This window comes from Oncorhynchus mykiss, chromosome 29 (assembly GCF_057628025.1).
Source record: "Oncorhynchus mykiss isolate SJ-2025 chromosome 29, ASM5762802v1, whole genome shotgun sequence".
Lineage (NCBI taxonomy): Eukaryota > Metazoa > Chordata > Actinopteri > Salmoniformes > Salmonidae > Oncorhynchus > Oncorhynchus mykiss.
Window position 1 is genome coordinate 43,810,047 of NC_143050.1, and position 19,397 is coordinate 43,829,443.

Below are 19,397 nucleotides of genomic sequence, written 5' to 3' on the forward strand. Positions count from 1 at the left end.
AGGGTATGTTTGGCAGCATGAGTGAAGGATGCTTTGTTGCGAAATAGGAAGCCAATTCTAGATTTAACTTTGGATTGGAGATGTTTGATATGGGTCTGGAAGGAGAGTTTACAGTCTAACCAGACACCTAAGTATTTGTAGTTGTCCACGTATTCTAAGTCAGAGCCGTCCAGAGTACGGACGTAGAGTACAGGTAGCGATCGGTTGAAGAGCATGCATTTAGTTTTACTTGTATTTAAGAGCAATTGGAGGCCACGGAAGGAGAGTTGTATGGCATTGAAGCTTGCCTGGAGGGTTGTTAACACAGTGTCCAAAGAAGGGCCAGAAGTATACAGAATGGTGTCGTCTGCGTAGAGGTGGATCAGAGACTCACCAGCAGCAAGAGCGACCTCATTGATGTATACAGAGAAGAGAGTCGGTCCAAGAATTGAACCCTGTGGCACCCCCATAGAGACTGCCAGAGGTCCGGACAGCAGACCCTCCGATTTGACACACTGAACTCTATCAGAGAAGTAGTTGGTGAACCAGGCGAGGCAATCATTTGAGAAACCAAGGCTGTCGAGTCTGCCGATGAGGATGTGGTGATTGACAGAGTCGAAAGCCTTGGCCAGATCAATGAATACGGCTGCACAGTAATGTTTCTTATCGATGGCGGTTAAGATATCGTTTAGGACCTTGAGCGTGGCTGAGGTGCACCCATGACCAGCTCTGAAACCAGATTGCATAGCAGAGAAGGTATGGTGAGATTCAAAATGGTCGGTAATCTGTTTGTTGACTTGGCTTTCGAAGACCTTAGAAAGGCATGGTGGGATAGATATAGGTCTGTAGCAGTTTGGGTCAAGAGTGTCACCCCCTTTGAAGAGGGGGATGACCGCAGCTGCTTTCTAATCTTTGGGAAGCTCAGACGACACGAAAGAGAGGTTGAACAGGCTAGTAATAGGGGTGGCAACAATTTCGGCAGATAATTTTAGAAAGAAAGGGTCCAGATTGTCTAGCCCGGCTGATTTGTAGGGGTCCAGATTTTGCAGCTCATTCAGAACATCAGCTGAGCAGATTTGGGAGAAGGAGAAATGGGGAAGGCTTGGGCGAGTTGTTGTGGGAGGTGCAGTGCTGTTGACCGGGGTAGGAGTAGCCAGGTGGAAAGCATGGCCAGCCGTAGAAAAATGCTTATTGAAATTCTCAATTATGGTGGATTTATCAGTGGTGACAGTGTTTCCTATCTTCAGTGCAGTGGGCAGCTGGGAGGAGGTGTTCTTATTCTCCATGGACTTTACAGTGTCCCAGAACTTTTTTGAGTTAGTGTTGCAGGAAGCAAATTTCTGCTTGAAAAAGCTAGCCTTGGCTTTTCTAACTGCCTGTGTATAATGGTTTCTAGCTTCCCTGAACAGCTGCATATCACGGGGGCTGTTCGATGCTAATGCAGAACGCCATAGGATGTTTTTGTGTTGGTTAAGGGCAGTCAGGTCTGGGGAGAACCAAGGGCTATATCTGTTCCTGGTTCTAAATTTCTTGAATGGGGCATGTTTATTTAAGATGGTTAGGAAGGCATTTAAAAAAAATATCCATGCATCCTCTACTGACGGGATGAGATCAATATCCTTCCAGGATACCCCGGCCAGGAAAGGCCTGCTCGCTGAAGTGTTTCAGGGAGCGTTTTACAGTGATGAGTGGAGGTCGTTTGACCGCTGACCCATTACGGATGCAGGCAATGAGGCAGTGATCGCTGAGATCTTGGTTGAAAACAGCAGAGGTGTAGTTAGAGGGCAAGTTGGTTAGGATGATATCTATGAGGGTGCCCGTGTTTAAGGCTTTGGGGAGGTACCTGGTAGGTTCATTGATAATTTGTGTGAGGTTGAGGGCATCAAGTTTAGATTGTAGGATGGCTGGGGTGTTAAGCATGTTCCAGTTTAGGTCGCCTAGCAGCCCAAGCTCTGAAGATAGATGGGGGGCAATCAGTTCACATATGGTGTCCAGAGCACAGCTGGGGGCAGAGGGTGGTCTATAGCAGGCGGCAACGGTGAGAGACTTGTTTTTAGAGAGGTGGATTTTTAAAAGTAGAAGTTCAAATTGTTTGGGTACAGACCTCGATAGTAGGACAGAACTCTGCAGGCTATCTTTGCAGTAGATTGCAACACCGCCCCCTTTGGCAGTTCTATCTTGTCTGAAAATGTTGTAGTTTGGAATTAAAATGTCTGAATTTTTGGTGGTCTTCCTAAGCCAGGATTCAGACACAGCTAGAACATCCGGGTTGGCAGAGTGTGCTAAAGCAGTGAATAGAACAAACGTAGGGAGGAGGCTTCTAATGTTAACATGCATGAAACCAAGGCTATTACGGTTACAGAAGTCGTCAAAAGAGAGCGCCTGGGGAATAGGAGTGGAGCTAGGCACTGCAGGGCCTGGATTCACCTCTACATCGCCAGAGGAACAGAGTAGGAGTAGAATAAGGGTGCGGCTAAAAGCAATAAGAATTGGTCGTTTAGAACGTCTGGAACAGAGAGTAAAAGGAGGTTTCTGGGGGCGATAAAATAGCATCAAGGTATAATGTACAGACAAAGGTAAGGTAGGATGTGAATACAGTGGAGGTAAACCTAGGTATTGAGTGATGAAGAGAGAGATATTGTCTCTACAAACATCATTGAAACCAGGAGATGTCATTGCATGTGTGGGTGGTGGAACTAATAGGTTGGATAAGGTATAATGAGCAGGACTAGAGGCTCTACAGTGAAATAAGCCAATAAACACTAACCAGAACAGCAATGGACAAGGCATATTGACATTAAGGAGAGGCATGCTCAGTCGAGTGATCAAAAGGGTCCAGTGAGTGGAGAGGTTGGTTGGGGGTCACGGCGATTTAGACAGCTAAATCGGTAGCAAGCTAGCAAAGGAGCAAGCTAGCATAGAATGGAGGTCTGTTATTAGCAAACTCTTGCGTTCCGTCAGTAGATTAGTGGGTTTCCGTGTGGTAGAGGGGATTAATCCAAATCACACAACAACAACAAAAATAAAAACAATAAATATAGTTATAGAGGCCCAAGAAGAAAAATAAATAAATAAAAATAAAATAAAATAAAAATTGTCCGATTGTCTATTCAAATAGCAGCCGATAAGATAGCCAACGGCTAGCAGGCCGCAGATGGGCGCCCAGGCAACGTTGCGCCGGAGGAGTCAGCCGGACAATTCCCTCGGGTAGACAACGTCGGCAGTCCAACTGTGAAGGCCCGGTGGGGCTCCGCGTAGGCAGCAAAACGGGTCCGGATAGGTGACTGCAGCCCAGGAGTGATTGATGGAACTCTTCAGCTGGCTAGCTCCGGAACAATTGATGTTAGCTCCGGAATCGACGAAAGCCGATAGTCACACGGATAGCAGCTAGCTAGCTGTGAGATCCAGGTATGGATGTCCAGAGCCAGCGGCCGAAATCCGGTATGTTCCGTTCCGAGCCGCGCTGCGCTGCACCGCGCCGTACAAAACTGGCGATAGATTCTCGAACCAAAGGACAGCCGATGACCACAAACCGTGGTTAGCTGAGTACTAACGATTAGCCAGTAAATAAGCTAACTAGCTTCTGAACCAGCTTCAGAGTAGCTTCTGGACCAGCTTCTGGCTAGCTCCCGGCTAGCTTCTGGCTTATATCTGGCTAGCCTCTCGGAGGATTACAGATCTGAGGTAAATTATACTTTTTTATATAAATATAAATTGGTGAAGCGGATTGCAGGAGAGTGTTCTGAAGATGAGTTTTTGGAAAATTAAAAATGTATGTGAAAAAAAAAAGTTGTAAATATATCTATATATTTATATACACGACAGGACGAGGACAAAAATACGTCTGAACTGCTATGCCATCTTGGAAATCGCTCCCAAGATAATGATGTAAAATACCTATCCTGGCTTTGTAAGATCTGGCCTGAATCAGCAAAGCCTGGACAGAGGAACATGCCCAAACTCTAATCCCTAATGGCAATGATGCGGTGCGCATTCGCGAAAAAGGACTGTCGTTGCTCCAATGTGTACCTAACCATAAACATCAATGCCTTTCTTAAAATCAATACACAAGTGTACATTTTAAAACTTCTTACTGGTTGGTAGGTGATCAAATGCTTATGTAATGCAATAAAATGCAAATTAATTACTTAATAATCATACAATATGATTTTCTGGATTTTTGTTTTAGATTCCGTCTCTCACAGTTGAAGTGTACATATGATAAAAATTCCAGACCTCTACATGCTTTGTAAGTAGAAAAACCTGCAAAATCGGCAGTGTATCAAATACTTGTTCTCCCCACTGTACTTCCTTTCCAGTGGTTTGATGTTATTTGAAGCTGAGAGATAGTTGCCTATTTCTCTTCTTCTCTATAGTGTAGTACTGTATAGTGATTTAGGGCAATTAGGCTAATGTAAACCTTCTTCAGTTTGTCACCAAGGCTAAACACTGAGTGTACAAAACATTAGGAACACCTGTTGTTTCCATGACATGCGTAGACTGACCAGGTGAATCCAGGTGAAAGCTATAATCTCATGTTGGTGTCACCTGTTAAATCCACTTCAATCAGTGTAGATCAGTGGTCATCTACTCTTTCTGAGTCAAGACTACTTTCACAGTCAAAAAGCAAGCAGGGATCTACAAAGAATATATTTTTTTTAAAACATGAAAACATGACTTAAAAAGTATAACCATAACCTAATAAAAATAAAATAATTAGGTTTGTGCAGTATATTGGCTATATGTCGGGCCAGCCAATATTGTTATTCTCAGACCATATAATATTGTATTTCAAAACATAACCTTTGTAGCACTTGCAAAGCACAGCTGAGCATGAATTGAAATAATTAGCTTTTTTATTTTACTAGACTGATGGTACATACATCTCATTGTCATGGTGCTTTCAAGACAACTGTGAACTTAGATTTGTTTGGGGGTAAAATCACACACAACACACACACACACACACACACACACACACACACACACACACACACACACACACACACACACACACACACACATACCCCGCTCCGCCCCCACACACAGTTACCTCAGCTTGGTCTCCTAGCAACCCACAGTGAGTGGTTCCACCTTGGGAGCGGTGCTCTTTTTTTTCACATCCTCCATCAGGTGTTCTGTTCACTCACCAGGAAACAGGGAATGACCACCCATTGACCCTGAACCCCCCCCCCCCCCCCAAAACCACACACGGTTGCCTTTGGCCCTTTACCTGGTCATCCCAAGAAAGTTGTTAACAACCTGCAGCATAGCTGTTTCTTTCAAGCCTCTCTTCTAGATCTGCCTTTTCTCTCTCTCTTCCATTTCTTTGCCATACCGGATAAAGTGATATTCCAAAGGCCACCCACCAAAAATGTATTGTTTTGTGACCCAGAAAATGAAACTGCTACATTTCAGCAACATTATGTAGATAATGTTATGAACATGAATACTGTGTGATAAAAAAAAGTAGCATATCATTTATTTAATCTTTAATCAAAGTTATGATATTCAGCATCGAAATCACAGCTCATCTTGGGTAAGGTTTCTTATTTATTATTACTATAATTTTTTTATTGAATGTTTAAAACACACAATGTACTTGCAGTGAAGCCGCTCGACACGTTAGTCATCTAACAGACTCCCATCCAGAGCGACACACAGAAGATACCAGTGTCAACTCATACACCCTGTACCATGGTACATCAAAAATCTCTTCCCAACTATTTTGCAATCTGTATGGCACAGCTGTCAACATCCTGGTCCTCAAATGAAACTGGTATACTTTCCTATTTATGCAAGTTTTGATCCTTTATATTTGGGCAGACAGACCAGTTCCCTAACTCCTCCCACTGCCACCTGCCTCCTCCATTTTTGGGGTAATGCTGTAATCAATTGGTTGTACTCTTGGATTGAGCAGACCTTCCCAAACAATTCTGATAACTCCATGAAAGACATTACGCTCCCATTCCAATTTACAATATCATTTAAAAACAAAATACCATTTTCAAACATCTTTCCCATAAATACAGGTATTTTATCAACCAGAACATTTGAGTTCAGCCATATAATGTGTTATTTTCAGAGGAATGAAACGTAAATTGTAGCCAGCTCTACATTGCTTGTTTGAAAAAGAGAGATACTTTGAAAAAAGTATCATTTTCAATTAATCGAAAATGAGACATGGCAATCTGCACAAAGGCAAAAAGGCAATTTTTAAACAAGGGATGAGTTTTTCTTAGTAATCTACATGAGAACCATTTAGGGTTCAAATAAAACTTTTGAGTAAGTAATGTTTTTAGGAGAGGTTTAGTGCTTTTATATTTAATAATCTCAACCCACCCAATTCATATTCATTATAAAGATAGGCACGCTTTATTTTGCCTGGTTTAACGTCCCAGATAAAGCAAAATATGTTTTGCTCATACGATTTGAAAAAGGATTCATCAGGAGTAGGTAGCATCATAACGTAACGGTTTTCGTAGGTGGAAGAAGGTGTGGACCAAAGCGCAGGGTGGTACGTGTTCATGATTTTAATAATGGAACACTGAAATACAAAACAACAACGTGAATTAACGAAAAAAACGAAACAGTCCTGTAAGGTGCAGAAAACACAAAACAGAAAATTAAACACCCACAACCAAAATGGGGAAAACAGGCTACCTAAGTATGATTCTCAATCAGAGACAACGAACGACACCTGCCTCTGATTGAGAACCATACTAAGCCAAACACATAGAAAAAAGAATGTAGACTACCCACCCCAACTCACGCCCTGACCAACCTAAAACAAAGACATAACAAAGGAACTAAGGTCAGAATGTGACAAATAAGTAAATGAGTCAACTGAGATATGATTAAGGAGTTAATCAAGGCAATTTTGCAATAAATAGACAGGTATTTACCTCTCCATTGTTGCAGGATCTTGTCTATTTTTATAAGATTTCTATTGATATTTTATATATTTTGTGATATGAATACCAAGTATGTCTGCTTCACCGTCAGCCGTTATGTAGGTAAACTGCAGGGTAATGTAAAAGTTGTATTTTTTAAAGATCCAATATGTCATATCCAACCTATCATAATTAGGTTTTAGTCCAGAGGTCCAGAAAAGTTATCTAGATATTCAATGAGACATTGCAGGGATCTAGCTTGTGGACTTAATATAAAACTTGAGACATTGCCATACATGGACACCTTTTTTTTAAGCATTGAATTTCTAATCCTCCAATGTTGGTATTTGATCAGATTTTAATAGCTAGCATTTTAATGGCCATAACTAATAGATATGGTGACAGCGGACACCCTTGTTTAACTCCTCTTGACAACACAAAACTCTCTGAGAAGTAGTCGCTATTTACTCTTTTACACCTAGGGTTGTTATACATTACTTTTACACAAAGGCCTTTTCAAAATCCGCAAGAAATACCAGGCCTGGCTTCTTAGATTTTTCATGATGTTCTATTATTTCTAGTAGTTGTTGTATATTATCTCCAATGTAATGTCCATGTAAAAAAACCTGTCTAATCAGGATGAACAATACCTGGTAAAACCGTTTTAATTCTGAGTACTATGCATTTCACTAGTATTTTTGCATCACAACATTGAAGAGTGAGAGGCCTCCAGATAGACTGGATCATTGTTATTTTGCCCATCTTAATATTTTCTTTTCATTGGCCAGTCTAAGATATGGCATTTTCTTTGTAACTCTGCCTAGAAGGCCAGCATCCCAGAGTCGCCTCTTCACTGTTGAAATCTCAACAACAACAAATTCTCAAATTTGGACTCATCAGACCAAAGGACAGATTTCCACCAGTCTAATGTCCGTTGCTCGTATTTCTTGGCCCAAGCAAATATTTTCTTATTGGTGTCCTTTAGTAGTGGTTTGTTTGCAGCAATTCAAACATGAAGGCCTGATTCACGCAGTCTCCTCTCAACATTTGATGTTGAAATGTGTCTATTACTTGAACTCTGTGAACCATTTATTTGGATTGCAATCTGAGATGCAGTTCATTCTGAATTTATCCTCTGCAGCAGAGGTACAGTGGCTTGTGAAAGTCACCCCCCTTGGTTTTTTTCCCTATTTTGTTGCCTTAAAACCTGGAATTAAAATAGATTTTTTTGGGGGGGTTGTATCATTTGATTTACACAACACACCTACCACTTTGAAGATGCAAAATATGTTTTATTGTGAATCAGACTTAGAATAAGACGAAAAAACGGAAAACTTGAGCGTGCATGACTATTCACTCCACCTAAGTCAATACTTTGTAGAGCCACCTTTTGCTTCAATTATAGCTGCAAGTCTCTTGGGGCATGTCTCTAAGCTTGGCATATCTAGCCACTGGGATCTTTGCCCATTCTTTTAAGGCAAAACTGAGTAATCTAACAATTCCACAACAACTAACTAATACACAGAAATCTAGGCCTGGTATTCATAGCTGACTTTGGAAAGGTTTTTGATAAAGTACACCTGAAATGTATATATACAGTGCCTTGCGAAAGTATTCGGCCCCCTTGAACTTTGCGACCTTTTGCCACATTTCAGGCTTCAAACATAAAGATATAAAACTGTATTTTTTTGTGAAGAATCAACAACAAGTGGGACACAATCATGAAGTGGAACGACATTTATTGGATATTTCAAACTTTTTTAACAAATCAAAAACTGAAAACTTGGGCGTGCAAAATTATTCAGCCCCCTTAAGTTAATACTTTGTAGCGCCACCTTTTGCTGAGATTACAGCTGTAAGTCGCTTGGGGTATGTCTCTATCAGTTTTGCACATCGAGAGACTGACATTTTTTCCCATTCCTCCTTGCAAAACAGCTCGAGCTCAGTGAGGTTGGATGGAGAGCATTTGTGAACAGCAGTTTTCAGTTCTTTCCACAGATTCTCAATTGGATTCAGGTCTGGACTTTGACTTGGCCATTCTAACACCTGGATATGTTTATTTTTGAACCATTCCATTGTAGATTTTGCTTTATGTTTTGGATCATTGTCTTGTTGGAAGACAAATCTCCGTCCCAATCTCAGGTCTTTTGCAGACTCCATCAGGTTTTCTTCCAGAATGGTCCTGTATTTGGCTCCATCCATCTTCCCATCAATTTTAACCATCTTCCCTGTCCCTGCTGAAGAAAAGCAGGCCCAAACCATGATGCTGCCACCACCATGTTTGACAGAGGGGATGGTGTGTTCAGGGTGATGAGCTGTGTTGCTTTTACGCCAAACATAACGTTTTGCATTGTTGCCAAAAAGTTAAATTTTGGTTTCATCTGACCAGAGCACCTTCTTCCACATGTTTGGTGTGTCTCCCAGGTGGCTTGTGGCAAACTTTAAATAACACTTTTTATGGATATCTTTAAGAAATGGCTTTCTTCTTGCCACTCTTCCATAAAGGCCAGATTTGTGCAATATACGACTGATTGTTGTCCTATGGACAGAGTCTCCCACCTCAGCTGTAGATCTCTGCAGTTCATCCAGAGTGATCATGGGCCTCTTGGCTGCATCTCTGATCAGTCTTCTCCTTGTATGAGCTGAAAGTTTAGAGGGACGGCCAGGTCTTGGTAGATTTGCAGTGGTCTGATACTCCTTCCATTTCAATATTATCGCTTGCACAGTGCTCCTTGGGATGTTTAAAGCTTGGGAAATCTTTTTATATCCAAATCCGGCTTTAAACTTCTTCACAACAGTATCTCGGACCTGCCTGGTGTGTTCCTTGTTCTTCATGATGCTCTCTACACTTTTGACGGACCTCTGAGACTATCACATTGCAGGTGCATTTATACGGAGACTTGATTACACACAGGTGGATTGTATTTATCATCATTAGTCATTTAGGTCAACATTGGATCATTCAGAGATCCTCACTGAACTTCTGGAGAGAGTTTGCTGCACTGAAAGTAAAGGGGCTGAATAATTTTGCACGCCCAATTTTTCAGTTTTTGATTTGTTAAAAAAGTTTGAAATATCCAATAAATGTCTTTCCACTTCATGATTGTGTCCCACTTGCTGTTGATTCTTCACAAAAAAATACAGTTTTATATCTTTATGTTTGAAGCCTGAAATGTGGCAAAAGGTCGCAAAGTTCAAGGGGGCCGAATACTTTCGCAAGGCACTGTAAATGCCTGCAATATTTCCATTTTGGAGAATCTCTTATACAATGGGTTAAGGTTATGTATAGTAACCCTATTTGTAAAATAGTAAAGAATGGCTACTCCTCAGAAAGTTTTAAACTGTCAGGAGTAAAACAATGCAGTGTTGAATACTGGAGGGGATGGCGGCCATTTTACGGGCTCCTTAACCATTTGGGCTATTTTGTGTGTTTATTCACATTGTTTGCATCTTATATAGTACATAATGTTGCTGCTACCATCTCTTATGACTGAAAATAGCTTCTGGATATCAGAACAGCAATTACTCACTTCGAACTGGACAAAGATGTTTTATTTAATGAATCCGATGTGAACGATATACTGCTTCTCCGAGACCAGGCCCAAATCCCTGTTGTTTGCGCGAAGAAAAGATGGTGGAGATCAGGGTGCCTTGTTAGAATTAGTCGTCGAGTGGGCAACCCGCCTCAACCATCCGTTCTATCCGATTCCATTCTAGAATATCCTACCAATGGGACATTAAAAAGTGTAATGTCTTATGTTTCACAGAGTCGTGGCTAAACGACGACATGGATAATATATTTTTGGCTGTTTTTTCCATGCATCAACTGGACAGAACAGCTACGTCTGGTAAGACGAGGGGTGGGGGTGTGTGTCAATTTGTCAATAACAGCTGGTGCGTGATGTCTAATAATAAGGAAGTCTCGAGGTAATGCTCACCTGAGGTAGAGTACTTCATTATCTACCAAGAGATTTTTCATAGCCGTCTATTTACCACCACAAACCGATGCTGGCACTAAGACCGCACTCAATGAGCTTTATAAGTGTCACATTCTGACCTTTATTTCCTTTGTTTTGTCGTTATTTAGTATGGTCAGGGCGTGAGTTGGGTGGGCAGTCTATGTTAGTTTTTCTATGATTTGGGTATTTCTATGTTTCGGCCTAGTATGGTTCTCAATCAGAGGCAGGAGTCATTAGTTGTCTCTGATTGAGAATCATACTTAGGTAGCCTGGGTTTCACTGTGTGTTTGTGGGTGATTGTTCCTGTCTCTTGCACCAGATAGGGCTGTTTTTGGTTTTCCACGTTTATTGTTTTGTAGTGTTCGTGATTATCATTTTTTTCTTAAACATGAATCAATACAACCACGCTGCGTTTTGGTCCGCCTCTACTTCACCACAGGAAAACCCTTACAGAATCACCCACCACAACAGGACCAAGCGGCGTGGTAACGGGCAATGGCAAAAGCAGCAGCAGGAGAAGAAACAGAGGCAGCAGCAGCAGGAGCAGCAGTGGGAGAGGCTGCACTATTTGGAGAGATGGACTTGGGAGGAGATTCTAGACGGGAAAGGACCCTGGGCAGAGCCAGGGGAATATTGCCGCCCAAAAGCCGAGCTGGAGGCAGCAAAAGCAGAGAGGCGGCCACACAGGAACTTCCTGTGTTCACCGGGGGGCGAGAGAGACCGGGCAGGCACCGTGTTATGCTGTGGAGCGCACGGTGTCCCCAGTGCGGGTGCATAGCCCGGTGCGGTACATACCAGCTCCGCGTATCGGCCGAGCTAGAGTGAGCATTGAGCCAAGTGCCATGAAGCCGGCTCTACGCATCTGGTCCCCAGTGCGTCTCCTTGGGCCGGCTTACATGGCACCAGCCTTGCGCACGGTGTCCCCGGTTCGCCTGCATAGCCCAGTGCGGGCTATTCCACCTCGCTGCACTGACAGGGCGACCAGGAGCATTCAACCGGGTAAGGTTGGGCAGGCTCGGTGCTCAAGAGCTCCAGTGCGCCTGCACGGTCCGCTCTATCCGGTACCACCTCCACGCACCAACCCTCCGGTGGCAGCCCCTCGCACCAGGCTGTATCTCCATCTCATCCCTATAGGTGCTCCCGCCTGTCCAGCGCTGCCGGGGCCTTCCTCCTCTCCAGCGCTGCCGGAGTCTCCCGCCTGTCCGGCACTGCCAGAGCTCCCGGTTTTTTATTAAACATGAATCAATACAACCACGCTGCGTTTTGGTCCGCCTCTACTTCACCACAGGAAAACCCTTACAATAAGGCAATAAGCAAATGAGAAATTGCTCATCCAGAAGCGGTGTTCCTAGTGACTGGAGATTTTAAAGCCGGCAAACTTAAATCCATTTTACCTAATTTCTACTAGCATGTCAAATGTGCAACCAGAGGGAAAAAGACTCTAGACCACCTTTACTCCACACACAGAGACGCATACAAAGCTCTCCCTCGCCTTCCATTTGGAAAATCTGACCATAATTCTATCCTCCTGATTCCTGTTTACAAGCAAAAACTAAAGTGGAAGTACCAGTGACTCACTCAATACGGAAGTGGTCAGATAATGCAGATGAAACACTAGAGGACTGTTTTGCTAGAACTGGAATATGTTTCGGGATTCATCCAATGGCATTGAGGAGTATACCACCTCAGTCACCAGCTTCATCAACAAATGCATCGATGCCGTCGTCCCAAGAGAGACCATGCGTACAAATCCAAACCAGAAGCCATGGATTACAGGCAACATCCGCACCGAGCTAAAGGCTAGAGCTACTGCTTTCAAGGAGTGGGACACTAATCCGGATGCTTATAAGAAATCCCGCTATGCCCTCTGACGAACCATCAAACAGGCAATGCGTCAATACAGGACTAAGACTGAATCCTATGACGACGACGGCTCTGATGCTCGTCGGATGTGGCAGGGCTTGAAAACTATTGTGAACTACAAAGAGAAGCCCAGCCACGAGCTGCCCAGTGACGCGAGCCTACCTTACAAGCTAAATGCCTTTTTTGATTGCTTCGAGGCAAGCAACACAGAAGCATGCATGGGAGCACCAGCTGTTCCAAACAACTTTAAACAGGTCAACACAGACAAATTACCAGGACATTTTCAACCTCTCCCTGATCGAGTCTGTAATACCTACATGGTTCAAACAGACAACCATAGCCCCTGTGCACAAGAAAGCGAAGGTAAGCTGACTACTTCCTCGTAGCACTCACGTCGGTAGCCATGAAGTGCTTTGAAAGGCTGGTCATGTCTCACATCAACACCATCATGCCGGAAACCATAAATCCACCCCAATTAGCATACCGCCCCAACAGATACACAGATGAGGCCATTTCAATCGTACTCCACACTGCCCTTTCCCACCTGAACAAAAGGAACACCTATGTGAGAATGCTGTTCATTGACTAAAGCTCAGCATTCAACACCATAGTACCCACAAAGCTCATCACTGAGCTAAGCACTCTGGGACTAAACTTCTCCCTCTGCAACTGGATCCTGGACTTCCTGACGGGCCACCCCCAGGTGGTAAGGGTAAGCAACAACACATCTGCCATGCTGATCCTCAACACGGGGGCCCCTCAGGGGTGTGTTCTTAGTCCCCACCAGTACTCCTTGTTCCCCCATGACTGTGTGGCCAAGCATGACTCCAACACCATCATTAAGTTGCTGACGACACAACAGTAGTAGACCTGATTACCGACAACAATGAGACAGCCTATAGGGAGGAGGTCAGAGACCTGGCAGTTTTGTGCGAGGACAACAATCTCTTCCTCAACGTCAGCAGGACAAAGGAGATGATCGTGGACTACAGGAAAAGGAAGGCCGAACACACCCCCATTCACATCGAGGAGGCTGTAGTGGAGCGGGTCGAAAGCTTCAAGTTCCTTGCTATCTACATCACCAACAAACTATTGTGGTCCAAACACCTTTACCCCCTCAGGAGATTGAAAAGATTTGTCATGGATCCCAGATCCTCAAAAAGTTCTAGAGCTGCACCATTGAGAGAATCCTGACCGGTTGCATCACCACCTGGTATGGCAACTGCTCGGCATACAAACTTAAGGCGCTACAGAGGGTAATGCGTACGGCCCAGTGCATCACTGGGGCCAAGCTTCCTGCCATCTAGGACCTACTCAGCTAGCATAGTGGATTTCGGCAGAGGGTTGGGGCACTCGGCTGAGAGTTAGACTCAGCTGATGTCATGTGGCCCGAGTCTGGCCCACCTTCGGCAGTATTGCTTATGGCTAGGACGCGGCGATTGAGCTCGGGCCAATTCCTGTGTGAGATACCTAGCCCAAATGTATTATGTGGGGCTCGGGCCGACTCCGGTGTGAGTTATCTGGCCCAAATGTATTGGGGCAACCGGGAGATCCATGAGGCGACGTACAATTGGGCAAACTTCGTCTGGGTTAGGGGAGGGTTTTTTTTCGGCCGGGATGTCCTTGTCCCATCACGTTGTAGCAACTCCTGTGGCTGGCTAAGCGAATGCACGCTGACACGGTCGCCAGATGTACGGTATTTCCTCTGACACACTGGTGCTGCTGGCTCCGGGTTAAGCGCATTGTGTCAAGAAGCAGTGCGGCTTGGCGGGGTTGTGTTTCGGGGGAAGCATGGCTCCCAAACTTCGCCTCTACCGAGGCCATACGTGAGTTTCATTGATGGGACAACACTGTAACTACCAACTGGATGTGACAAAAAGGGGGTAAAAAAACATGGTGGATGGGTATAATATGTACGTATAAAATGTTGGATACATTTATTTACATTTGTATCGGGCCGCTTCTGGGGGATTCTGGTAAAATGCCAGCAAAGTTGGCTGAAACAGAGACAGAAATGGCCCAATGTACTTGGGACGATTCTGGGGAGTCATTCATTTAGATTTCGGGCCGTGTCCGACACCCGATTCCATGCCGATTCAATCAGTTCCTGCACCCCCAGAAGAGGGACGCTTCTGGGCCGATTCCTCATTGCTAGCTGGGTATATACTAGGCGGTGTCAGAGGAAAGCGCCAAAAAATTGTGAAAGACTCCAGGTACCCAAATCATAGACTCTTCTCTCTGCTACATGGCAAGTCTAGATCCAAAAGGCTCCTTAACAGCGTCTACCCTCAAGCCATAAGATTGCTGAACAGTTAATAAATTGGCCACCCGGACTATTTACATTGTGGACGTGAGACCAAAGGGTAGCTGTAGATGGAACCATTTGAAGATCTGATGTTGTTTAAAAGGTACAAATTCAATATATTTTGTTGAAGGTTTGTTTATGTTGAAATTTGGTTACCATGATGACATAATCCTGTGGTTGAAATTTCACCCTCAAAACAACAATTTATTTCGATTAATTTTTTCAAATCCAATACATTTTCCACATAGATCACAATACGTTGACAAATTATGTTGAAACAACGTTGATTCAACTAGTTTGTGTCCGGTGGGTTTTTGGTGGGTGGCCCTTGGACTATGTAGGCTGATCTTCCTTTGAGATTTCACTGCTTGTTAGTGGAGAGATTGAGACCTGTAGTGGTAAAGTGAAATGAGTGGAAGTAATCATATGAAGCCTCAGGGGATTATTTATGCTCATCATTTGTAAAGGGATTGAGTTGATGATTAAATCCAATAGTAGTCAAATTCTGGTCGTTAGTCCAGTCGTTTTTTCACACAGATTGAGTTAGAGGAGTGATTTACTGTGTGTGTGTGTGTGTGTGTGTGTGTGTGTGTGTGTGTGTGTGTGTGTAGTGGACTCTTTTCTGCTTGGCGGCCTGTGCTTGAGTGAATCTCCTCAGCTGCCTTGTGTGATCTGGTGATCGATGCAGGTCCTCTGGAGGTGCCTTTCACACACACTCCCCTGCTCTCTAGACTACACCACGTCTGTCTCCATTGAAGGTTACACACACACACACACACACACACACACACACACACACACACACATACACACACACACTCCACTGAACTGTGCATTCAGTGCATTGGCAGCCAGGCATTTTGAGGTACTTACCCTGTTATAATGCAGTTAGAAGAGGTTGTGTCCCCGACTAAGGTTAAACCCTGACAACCAGCCTCCCAATTCAAACAAAAGGCATCCCTAAGGTCTTCACACACAAAGAATGCAGAGCGCATTTCAAGATAGCTCACCTTCAGTGCTTAATTTGTAAATCGGGAGGTGCCGGAACAAAAGTGAGCTTGAGAGGGTTACCTGGGGGGCTCTGAGGTACAGAAACACATGAAAAAACAACAACTTTCTAAAGTATTTCCTGGATATCATCGCATGTGTGTAGTGGCATAGAGCAATAGAGTAGAAGTTGCACACATGGGGAATATTATTAGTCTATACGCTCCGGGAAATATCCGGGAAATATCAACGTCATTTTACATGACTGGAGACTTAGCAGAATCTTTTTAAGACAGCACAAAAGATCAAAATGACAGGCTACTTTGACACTGAGAATCTGAGATCAATAAAAAACAACCCTGTCTTGAATCCATTAATAGCCTGGGCCTAGGTGTGAGGAGACACACACATTGTACAATATGAGTAGGAAATTGTAGGCCTAAAAAAGCTTTCCAGTTTCCCTGACTCACTCAATGATGCGCAGCTTACTCGCCGGCGATGACCAATGCACTTGCGCCAAAAGTCTATCTCCCTCTTGTTTTACTTTGCACCTGTAAAAATGTCCCCTGTAAATTTACAGTATTATACGGGCGCTAGGATTGCCAGCTTAATACTGAAATGTTGCTTTACAGTGGAGATGCTGTAATATATTTTATAGCACTATTTTCCTTACTGTAAAACATTTTTACAGCATACAGCATCCCTGCTGTAAATGTATGTTTTACAGTAAGAAAAATAGTACTGTGAAATATATACTGAACAAGAATATCAACGCAACATGCAACAATTTCTAAGATTTTACTGAGTTACAGTTCATATGACAAAATCAGTCAATTTAAATAAATTCATTAGGCCCTAATCTATGGATTCCACATGACTGGGAATACACAAACGCATTTGTTGGACACAGATACTCAAAAAAAAATGGGCCTCACAATGGGCTTCGTTCTCATCACTGTATTTTTGGGCATTCAAATTGCCAAAAAATAACTATTTTGTGTGCGGGGTTAAAAGGGCACAAGGCGAGACCCAGATGCAGATGAGTCTTTGATATTTATTATAATCCAAAAGGGTAGGTAAGAGAATGGTCGTGGACAGGCAAAAGGTCAAAACCAGTTCAGAGTCCAGGAGGTACAGATTGGCATGCAGGCTTGAGGTCAAGGCAGGCAGGTGGGTACAGAGTCCAGAAACAGGCAAGGGTCAAAACCGGGAGGACTAGCAAAATGAGAATAGAAACAGCAGGAGCACGGGAAAAACACGCTGGTTGACTTGAGTAAACACACAAGACGAACTGGCACAGAGAGACAGGAAACAAAGGGATAAATACACTGGGGAAAATAAACGACACCTGGAGGGGGTGGAGACAATCACAAGGACAGGTGAAACAGATCAGGGCGTGAGAGAGGGAGAGAAAGAGAGAGAGAAAAATAAAGAGTAGAATGAGAGACAGAGAGCACCAGGGATGTTACTCTATAGGTAAAAAGACAGGTAACAAGGGACATATCTAGTTGGTGTCTTGTGCAGTATGCTAGCCTGTTGACTTGTGATCATTGCCCTTGTTAGTTTTATTGTATTTACATTCCCAGCCATACCTACATTCGTCCGTTTTTGTCCAGAATATTGAGTCTTTGAAATTGAAACAGAGGCAGCAAACAATGTACCAGGTCAGCTGTGATTTACAACCTGATAGCAATATGTTTTGAACTCCCAAGAAATGTATTGGTGAATGATATTAATCATGCATTGAACTGCTTCCGTCTATTCTGCCAACAATGCCTTAGTGTTTGGCATGGAACGTTGAGTCAAATAGACCCTATTTTTTAAACCTCTTAAAAAGTTGGTTTTGTAGCATAAACATAAAGATGATTTCAGATATGAAACAGACAAAGTGGTGAAATGTTTCTGCAATGGGAAGTAATAGTTGTACTTTTCGATTGGAAAATGCTTAATGGTTGTATTTTGCATTATGATTGGGAGCTACTGGCTTATTAGGTCTGAGTTTATGGACTGGTTATCTGGTGCGTTGTTGACTAAAGGAGGAAAGTTATGCTCAGAATCTTGGGAGTTCCACCAAAGTGTTATGAAATGTAACATTTTAAATTGTATATAACTGTCCTAATGTTGCTGGACCCCAGGAAGAGTAGCTGCTGCCTTGGCATCCTTAATAAATACAAAAACATAATGCTGTGAGACTGTCCTTCCATTGGCCCTATGCAGTGGTGTAGTCGTGCCTGGAGATGTGAATATACTCAAATTTTGCCCCCAAAAAACCTACACGCTCAGCGAAGGAAAGGTACCCTGTGTGAGCTTTATAGATTCAAATTCACACTTTCTATAGAAAAAATACAAATGTGATGATCTAAGTCCACAACAATGCTTGAACCACATAAATCTGATTGGGTGGACCTGTCAGTCCACCCAGGCCCATTCTTGTCTATGCCCCTGATGCAAACACATGATGACAATTGCGTGTCACAATAAACTTCTTCAATTCCTGGTTTGCATACCCATTGTTGCCTTAATTAGCATTTACTGGTAAGTTGACATGTCCCCACACGCTCTGGCAGCTTTCATGGCTCGGATCAGTTTTTTCCCATTCTGGCGCACAGCTTCAGGATAGTCCTCGTTGAGGAAGATATAAGTTCCTCTCAAGTTCTTGGCTCTTTCCAGAACAGCTATTTGGTCCTTGAATCTCAGGAACTTGACTATTGGCCTGGGCTGGTGGTAGGGTTTCCAGTTTGTCATGGTAGCTAGCAACGTAGGTTACGCCTTGCAGTTCCAGACAGGGCAGGTCACAGGGAAGATTGAAAACAACAAACAGCAAGGATCTAGACAGCCACAAACTCGGGACAATCCGCAGTCCCAGCCAGAATGGCTAACCATGTCGCGGGCTGTGTTCAATCCCTCAAAATCTTGCTAGCTTGATATGCAGCTAGCTAGCATCTAGGCTAGCTGCAATGCCAAATAGCTCCTCAGACCCGTCCTTGGTCATCTGGATCACTGGACAAAGACTAGCAGTCCCAGCAACTGATGCCAACTCCGTCACGGGATCCCAACTAAGAAATTATCTAGCTACTAAGATCTTTCCAACACACTTTCAAAACAACAAACTTTTTAAAACAAGAAAACAGAGCTCTTCCTCATTCTGCATTCAAAAGGAAGTGCGTGTTATAACATGTCAAGGTAGGGGTGGTATACAGAAGATGACTGAAGGAACAGAGTGCTAGATAAATGGTAAGTAATCAAGGTAGTAATGAAGTACAGGTGTGACTGAAGATGGTGCACAGGTGTGTGTAATAATGGCTGTCAGGTCTGTGTAATCATGGGATGCCAGGACTGGTGGTTAGTAGACCAGTGACGTAGAGCGCCAGAGGCAGGTGAGCGGGAGAAGACGTGACAAGGTTAATGAAA